The 8,094-nt window shown below is 42.5% G+C and overlaps 1 pseudogene; it reads left to right on the forward strand.

Annotated features, from left to right (window-relative positions):
- The first annotated feature begins 6,055 nt into the window (after nucleotides 1-6,055).
- On the forward strand, nucleotides 6,056-6,608 carry LOC110304158 (annotated as a pseudogene).
- Nucleotides 6,609-8,094: the final 1,486 nt, after the last annotated feature.

Raw genomic sequence — 8,094 nt, forward strand, 5'->3', positions numbered from 1 at the left:
TGTAGAAACTCTTGTTTATCTATGTTCATTGTTGTTCTATTTATAATGGCCAGAAATTGGAAACAGCCTAGATGTCTGTCAACACATGAATGGATAATGAAAATCTGGTACTTTTACACAGTGGGATATTACTCAGCTTTTTTTTAAAAAAAGAAATCATGAAATTCACAGGTAAACAAAGTTAGAAAAAAATCATCTTGAGTGAAGTAACTCAGAACCCTCAAAAAACAAACATGATATTATTTGCTTATAAGTACATGTTAGTTAGCTTTTAAACCTTCAATAGGCACATTCCAATCCACATAATCGCATAGGGTAAGTCACTAGTGGGAAGGGATGACTCTCTCTGGGAAAGGAAAATCGAATAGTTAGTTATAAAGAAACATGGGGTGCTAGAACAGGAAGATTTAAAAAGAGGGGGAGGAAAAGGGGGATTAGGGAGGGTACATGAGGACGGGATAAGTAAGACTAAGGGCCATATGAAGGGCCATATAAAAACCTACTACAGTATAAGTTTCTTTATAGATATATACGTAGATGAAATCACAAAAAAAAAATGGGACACAAAGTCCCAACTAGTCTTGTCACTAAATGAAATCTCCTGTGCTGGGAATGGGTTACATCTAATTGAATTGTTGGCCAAAGGGGTCCCATAGAATTCCCCCAAACAACTCAGGCTATTGCTAAGGCTATTTAGGTTGCTTTCACAAACTGATGTTAAAGCCCTATTGCGGAAGAGAACACCTATATATCTTGTTGAACACGGAGAAGTCAAGCTTGTGCCTACCTAGAGCCATCGCCCCTACTGATTAGTGCTCATGATAATAGAAGGTGCTATGTCTGTTACCAGAGGAGAAAGGTAAGCACCAGCCTGGATATAGCACCTTTCAATCTACAATGGTGACCTCCCTGCATGATATGCAATAGTGGTACAGAGGTTGTGGGAATAACCACCCACTATCTGATTAAATTTAAGATCTATTCCATGAGATTTGAGTGTGAATGTGCTCTTTGTTTCTTTTTTTTCTTGTGTCTATTTCGATTATGTTTTTGGTTTTTTGGTTTATTTTCTAAAGAGAAAGAAGGTATGGTTTGAAAGACAATGGCCCCATAGGCTCATAGGGAGTGGCACTATTAGGAGGTGTGGCCTTGTTAGAGGAAGTGTGTCACTGGGGGTGAGCTTTGAGATTTCAGATGCTTAAGCCAGGCCTACTGTGGCATTATCTTCCAGCTGCCTATTGATCCCAGTTTAGAACTTGTAGCAGTAAATAGCTAATCTGCTCTGAGCTCCCGGTAGACCATCACACTTTCTGTCACCCACCAGAGTTTTCTGGATTCTCAAATGAAAAGACATACACACACTCACACACACTCACACACACCCTTTATATTTAACAAGCCTTAATTTGCTTAATGACTAGGCACTTCCAAACCTCCCCGAGGCTTGCACATACTCCCCTCTGATATTCTTGAATTAACACTTTGTAAATCTATATTTAATCCTTGCCACCCTGTTTCCTTTTGGGCAGCACTCCCATGGGGCCACTTTCCTTATGTACTTATTTTTCAGCTGTCTCACCCTCCTGCTCCTTCACAGCGAGGTCCATCCTACACCCCTCTCATGGTGGACACCCCTCTTCTTCTGTGTATGTGTATATGTGTGTGTGTCTGTCTGTCTTTTCATTCTGTCTTTTCATGTGTCTGTCTTTTCATTCTTGAATCCAGAGAACTCTGGCTGGTGGCAAGAAATTTGATTACCCACCGGGAGCTCAAAGTGAATTAACAATTCACGGCTGCAAAGAACTCTAAGCTCCTCCTCCAGCACCATTTGCCTGCATACCACCACCATGATGATAAAGAACTAAACCTCTGAACCTTTAAGCCAGCCCTATTTAAATGTTTTCTTTTATAAGAGTAGCCTTGGTGACGGTGTTTCTTCACAGCAATAAAATCCTGACGAAGACAGAAGGTAGAGAGTTGGATGAGTCGGGAGATGAAAGTGGGGAAACCCCACTTTTATATGATCAGAATATGTCATATAAAAATTTTATTTTCAATTCAAAGAAAAGTGAGGTCTTGCGCTCCATGAGAAGAAAAGCCACTGTGCTACCAATGCTGGTTCCCTAAAAAGAAGGATGGGCGTAGGGTAATGTGACTGACCAAAGCCATAATTAAATGAGAACGTTTTTTAAGGGCATAGTTGGGCTGGAATGGTAGCTCAGTGACTAAGAGTGCTTGCTACACTTTCAGAGAATACAACTGTGGTTTCAGCACCCATTGTCCCAGCTCCAAGTAGATCTGATGCTTCTGGCTACTATGGGCACCTGTTCTCATACCTACACTCACACACATATTGAGAGGAATAAAAGTTTTTTTTAATATCTTAAAAAACAGTATAGTTACAGTAAATATTGGAAAACACAGCATGACTAGAATAAAGAAACTTAGGACTAGAGAGAAGGATGAGTGCTTAAAAGCAGTTCGTTCTCGCAGAGAACCTGGAGTAGGTCCCCAGCACCCACACTGGGTGGCTTACAACTGACTATAATTCAAGTTCAAAGTAATTCAATGCTCTCTGGCCTCTATGGATACCTTCACACTCATGGTACACATAAAATCTCTCTCTCTCTCTCTCTCTCTCTCTCTCTCTCACACACACACACACACACACACACACACACACACACAGAGGGTTTAAAAAATAAAAATTTAAAAAATAAAATAATTTGTCAGCTTTTATTATTTTAATTTTTAATTATTTGATTTATTTTATCATTTAATTATGATAAAGCATAAAAAATATAATCTATGTCTGTCTCTGAGAGAATTTGCAGAGCAGTAAAGAAAACAAAGCCACTGTGAAAACAACCAAAGAAGTATGCAAAATGGTTATCTTCCACTACTTGACGGGGGGGGGGGGGGACAAAAAAAATCTTCATTATTAGGCAACAATTCTTGGATCCTTGGGGTGGTAAGGCAAGGAGACTAATCCAGCTGAATAGTCATTGCTGCTGCTAGGAAGATTCCAAAATGGCGGGAAGCAGCAGCAGCTGTGGGGCCATCAGTCATCAGAACATTGCATCACTTTAAGAATTACTCTAATCGCTTCTCGGCCTTTTGGCTAAGATCAAGTGAAGAATTACTCTGACTCAACCTAACAAGCTGCCTAAAGGCCAGTGTAGCGTATTGCACAGATTTAGTTGTGTGCAATAGAAAAACAAACCATAAATTTTAAAAAATACAGTTATGTTCACCTGTCTGTAGACTGTTATAGCATTCTACTCTTTGGAGAGATTAACCAAGATGCCACTGTGACTAAATATTCTCAACTGAAAATGAAAAGTACACTTGCCATCTGTGAATGTGAAGGGGTCGAGGAGAAGGGCATGTCCCAGTCCGCTCTTTAGGGAGGATCATGGGTAGCTCTCTCTTTCATTCTTAATGTGTGAATGGTGAGTCACATGGACCCATAGCAATGAAGCCAAGCACCACAGAAACTTACAAACTTAACCTATCAGTTTTCCTTCATGCTGATTCCTAAATTGCAAACATTCCCATTGCGTTTCTTACAGTTATTAGTATATGTAGTTCAGCTCAGACCTTCAGGCTAGCCCTACGACAGCAGGGGACTGCCTCCTAGTGGTGGGGTGGTTTCCGGCTGCCACTAACCACACCTTTGTTTAGATGTCCTGTCTGAGAAAGTTCTCCTCTGTGCCTCACCCCCTGCTTTCAGCCCCATATAATCTCAGCTCTCATTCGCTAAGCTTCTGAGCTTCACACTGGAACCAAATTAGTGCATCCTCACATGAAAGGCTACACTCCATACAAAAAATAGTTTGTCTCATAGTCAAACTAAAACTAAATTAAACAACAAACATGCCTGATTTTTGTTCAAGGAGTCATACATGCCCACTTCTGCTTCCTTGTCTAGTTAGACTGCACTAGAGTTCTTAGCAGAGCAATTAGAGAGAAAATGAAAGGGATTCAAGATGGAATGAAGAAGTAAAATCATCTCTAGTCATGGAGGCGTGTCTTCCATGCAGAATAATCCATGTAAAATCTGCTAGGATGAATAAACATTCAGCAATGTTGGGGGACATAGAATGGGGCACATTGGTGTGTGCCTACAATGGCAGGACTCTGGAGACTGAGACTCATACAAGATTAGTGTGAGACCACATTGAGGCTACACAGCCACCCATGGCTACACAACTCCATCTGAAGAGCAGGTTTTATAGTTGTGTTCTATGTGAGGAGCTGGTGGCATGGGGAGGAATGCTTACAGGCAAGCATTAGGACATGAGCATGGAACCTGGCCTCGTGGAGAAGCTGGCCATGGCCTTGTAATCCTATAATCCAGCAACTGTGTGGAAGCAGCGATGGAAGAACTGTTAGGGAGTGCTAGCTCTGCAGCCTCCCTGGTCAGTCAGAGACCCTTCTCAGGGAACAAGGCAGCATGATACCACAGGACACCTGACATACTCCTCTGGCTTCTGTGCAGATACAGGTGTGCCAACAACTGCATACATGTGCACAAACAAGTTTATTTCTGTACAATAACAGTGGACAATCTGAAAAAGAAATTAAAAAGCAATTTCATTTACAATAGCATCAAAAAGAACAAATTACATCTACTAGAGTGGCTGTTATTAAAGAAAATAGGAAATACATGTTGCAGGCAAGTAAGGTTGCTCATAAGGTAAAGTCACTGCTAAATAAGCCACAAAACTTTAGTTCCATCCCAAGAACCTGCAGGGCATATATACATATTCAAATCAAAAATACATATTGGAGAGAATATAGAGAAATGGCAATGCTTGCATACCATTCATGGTAATACAAAACAATAGCACACAGTATCATAGTGGACCCTTCAAAAGACCCTTAAAAAGTCTTAAATCAAACCACCAGTTGACCCAGTGATTCCATTCTGTGTATGTACACAAAAGAATCAGAATCAAGGTTGCAGACAGATATCTGTCTTTATAGATGGGAGCCCGACATGCTTCCCCCAGTTTCCTACATGGAAATCCTAACTCACGGGGTAAGTCAATGCTGGTGATGGCCTTCCATGACTATTTTTCTGTTTAATCTTCCTCTTTCTGTCCCCTACTTTCCCCTACTTTTTTAGAGTCTGTTTCTTTGAGATGATACATGAAATGGGGAAGGAAGAGGGAGCTGGGAAATGTAGGTCAGCTGGCTGAATGCTTAGCTAGTATACGTGAAGCCTTGATATTTATCTCCAGAACCAAATAAAGCCAGTGTGGCCAAGCACGGTGGTATACTGCTTTAATCTCAGCACTGGGCAGACAAAGGCAGACAGATCTTGTGAGTTCAAGGCTAGCCTAATGGAGGCAAGAAGAGGGCATTGGAACTCCTAGAACTGGAGTTACAAACAGTCATGAGGCACTCAACATGACTGCTGATAACCAAACAAGGATGCTTTTAACTGCTAAGCCATCTCTTCAGTTCCCTCTCCCACCCCCAAGAACAATTTTTTACAAAAATAGGAAAACCTGGAACTGGAATCCAGGCTTTCATTGGGGAGAATGAGGCAGCAATCACATTAGAATTTGCAGGGAGCCTAGGCAACATTTTAAGGCCCTATTTTAAAAAGGAAGAAAGAAGCAGGCATAAAAAATGGTTTAATCCTAGTACTTACACTGCAAGGTCCAGGTCAGCCAGAGTTACAGACTGAGATCTTGTCTCAAAAGTAAGAAGAGGGGGAGAGGGAGAAAAATTATATTAAATTTGAAGAGACAGCCAAGGAGTGGTCCTGAAATGGTCCAGTAGAGTCAGGAAGATGGTGAATTCAAGGCCAGTCTGGGCTACACAGCAAGATCCAGTAAGAAAGAAAGGGCAGTGCCTTGGAGGTCCCATGAGTCTGTGTCTTGCTTCAACAGTGTTTGGATGGGACTCCCTCTTTGTTAGCTTCCAGCTACCTTCTAGTCTCTCCTGCTGCAGGCAACCTCAGACAGCATCTCCTAACCTCCTGCAGCTCCTAGGATAAGCCAGCACCATCTCTTCATGCTTAGTTTCATACTCCCGATCAGCCATGGCCTCTCAGATTCCTCAGAATTAGGAGGCTGCTGTGAACTGCCAGGTCAACTTACACCTGTGGGCCTCCTACACCTTACCTTTCTCTGGGCTACGATTTTGGTCAAGACGACATGACTCTGGAAGATATAGGCCACTTCTTCCATGAATTGGCCGAGGAGAATCAGGAGGATGCCCAGTGTCTCTTCAAATTGCAGAACGAACCCTGGGCCAGAGTACAATTTCAGGATGTACAGAAGCCATCTCAAGATGAGTGGAGCAAAACTCTGGAAGCCATGGGTGCTGCCTCGGCCCTGGAGAGTAACCTGAGCCAGGCATTCTTGGATCTCCATTCCCTGGGTGCTGCCCGAACAGACCCTCATCTTTGTCACTTATTGGAAAACCACTTCCTGGATAAGGATGTGAAGCTCATCAAGAAGATGGACAATGACCTGACCAAGCTCCATAGGCTAGCAGTGCCATAGCCAGAGCAGACTGGTGTGCTCCAGCCATCTCTGGAAGAGTATCTCTTTAAGTGAGTCACTCTTTAGTATGACCAGGAGGTAGCCTAACCTTCCAAGGGCCTCTCTCCTCTGCTCTTTACCAGCCAGCCTCAAGACCTCTACTTGAACCTCTTAATCTACTAGGCAGCTTTGTAACTGCCCTGGAGCCTTTCCCAAGTCTTGGACCAAGTAAAAATGAAGCTGTTTGAAACAGGAAAACGGAAGGAAGGAAGGAAGGAAGGAAGGAAGGAAGGAAGGGAGGGAGGGAGGGAGGGAGGGAGGGTTTATAGCTACTGCTGGTGGGAAAGCTGTGCCTACAGAGCAATGGAGTCACATGGGATGAAATATAAGCATTAAAACTACAAACATGGGAAAGAAGAAACCTTTATGTTATTGAGTCTTGACAATGATTTCTGGAATATGATACAAAAACAGGCAACCAAACACATACACAGAGACACATACACACTGGGCTCCATCAAATTAAGAACTTCTGTATACCAAAAAACAGTGTCACCAAGATGTAATGGCAATCACTGGAGTGGAAAAAAGTATGGATTTAATGTCTAGGATGTATAAATAATTCATATAACTCAACGGCAAAAGGAAAGGAAAAGACAGATTTTTTTTTTAAATGGGTACAGACTGGGCAGTGGTGGCTCATGCCTTTGGTCTCAGGACTTAGGATGCAAAGCCAGGAGGATCTCTGTGAGTTCGAGGCCAGCCTGGACTACAGAGTGAGTTCTGGGATAGCCAGGACTGTTACACAGAGAAACCCTGCCTTGAAAATAAAATGGGCACAGAACTTAAACATAAATTTCAATAAAGAAGAAATATCAAGGGGCAGCAGGCATGTTCATGTATGGATGATTGATGATGACTGAACATGGAACTAAGCATTAGGGAGATGTGAAAGGAAAACACTAGAAAATTTCATCTCTTAGGACATAGAGAAGCAATAATGGAGGGTGAGAGTTTCTGAGAAATAATATGGTGGCTACTTCAAAAAAAGAGAGAGAGAGACAGACTTGCACATGATAGAGCAATTCCACTTCTGTTAGATGCCACCCCCGAGCCCTACCAAGAAACCCCCCTCAAGCACAGAGGTTTCAATACTCATGTCATAATAACAATGTACATACGAGCCAAGAGGTGAAGACAAATCCAATGTCCAGTGACAGTCTTCGTATGTTCTGGGCTCAGGCCACTAGCATGAAAAGGGAGGGAAATGCTGATGAATGGTACCACACAGGCCAGCAGCTCCAGAGAAGCAAGGCTAAGCAAAGTAAGTCATACAGGAAAACGAGTGCCTCAGAATCCCATTTCATGTTGATCTAAAGCAGGCCAACTCACACAGAAGTAGTTTAGTGGTGATCTGACTGCAAAAAGGAGGAGATGAACATCCCTTGTTCAATGGACCAGCCCTGAACTGTGGACAAGCTTGGGAATTGTGCTGAGAGTTGCACAACATTATGGATGCAATCAGTGCTGATGCATTCTACAGAAAAAAATGGTGACAATGGGAAGCTTGTGACACACATGTGCACACAGACAG

The sequence above is a fragment of the Mus caroli genome, chromosome 11 (genome assembly GCF_900094665.2).
Source record: "Mus caroli chromosome 11, CAROLI_EIJ_v1.1, whole genome shotgun sequence".
NCBI classification, from domain to species: Eukaryota; Metazoa; Chordata; class Mammalia; order Rodentia; family Muridae; genus Mus; species Mus caroli.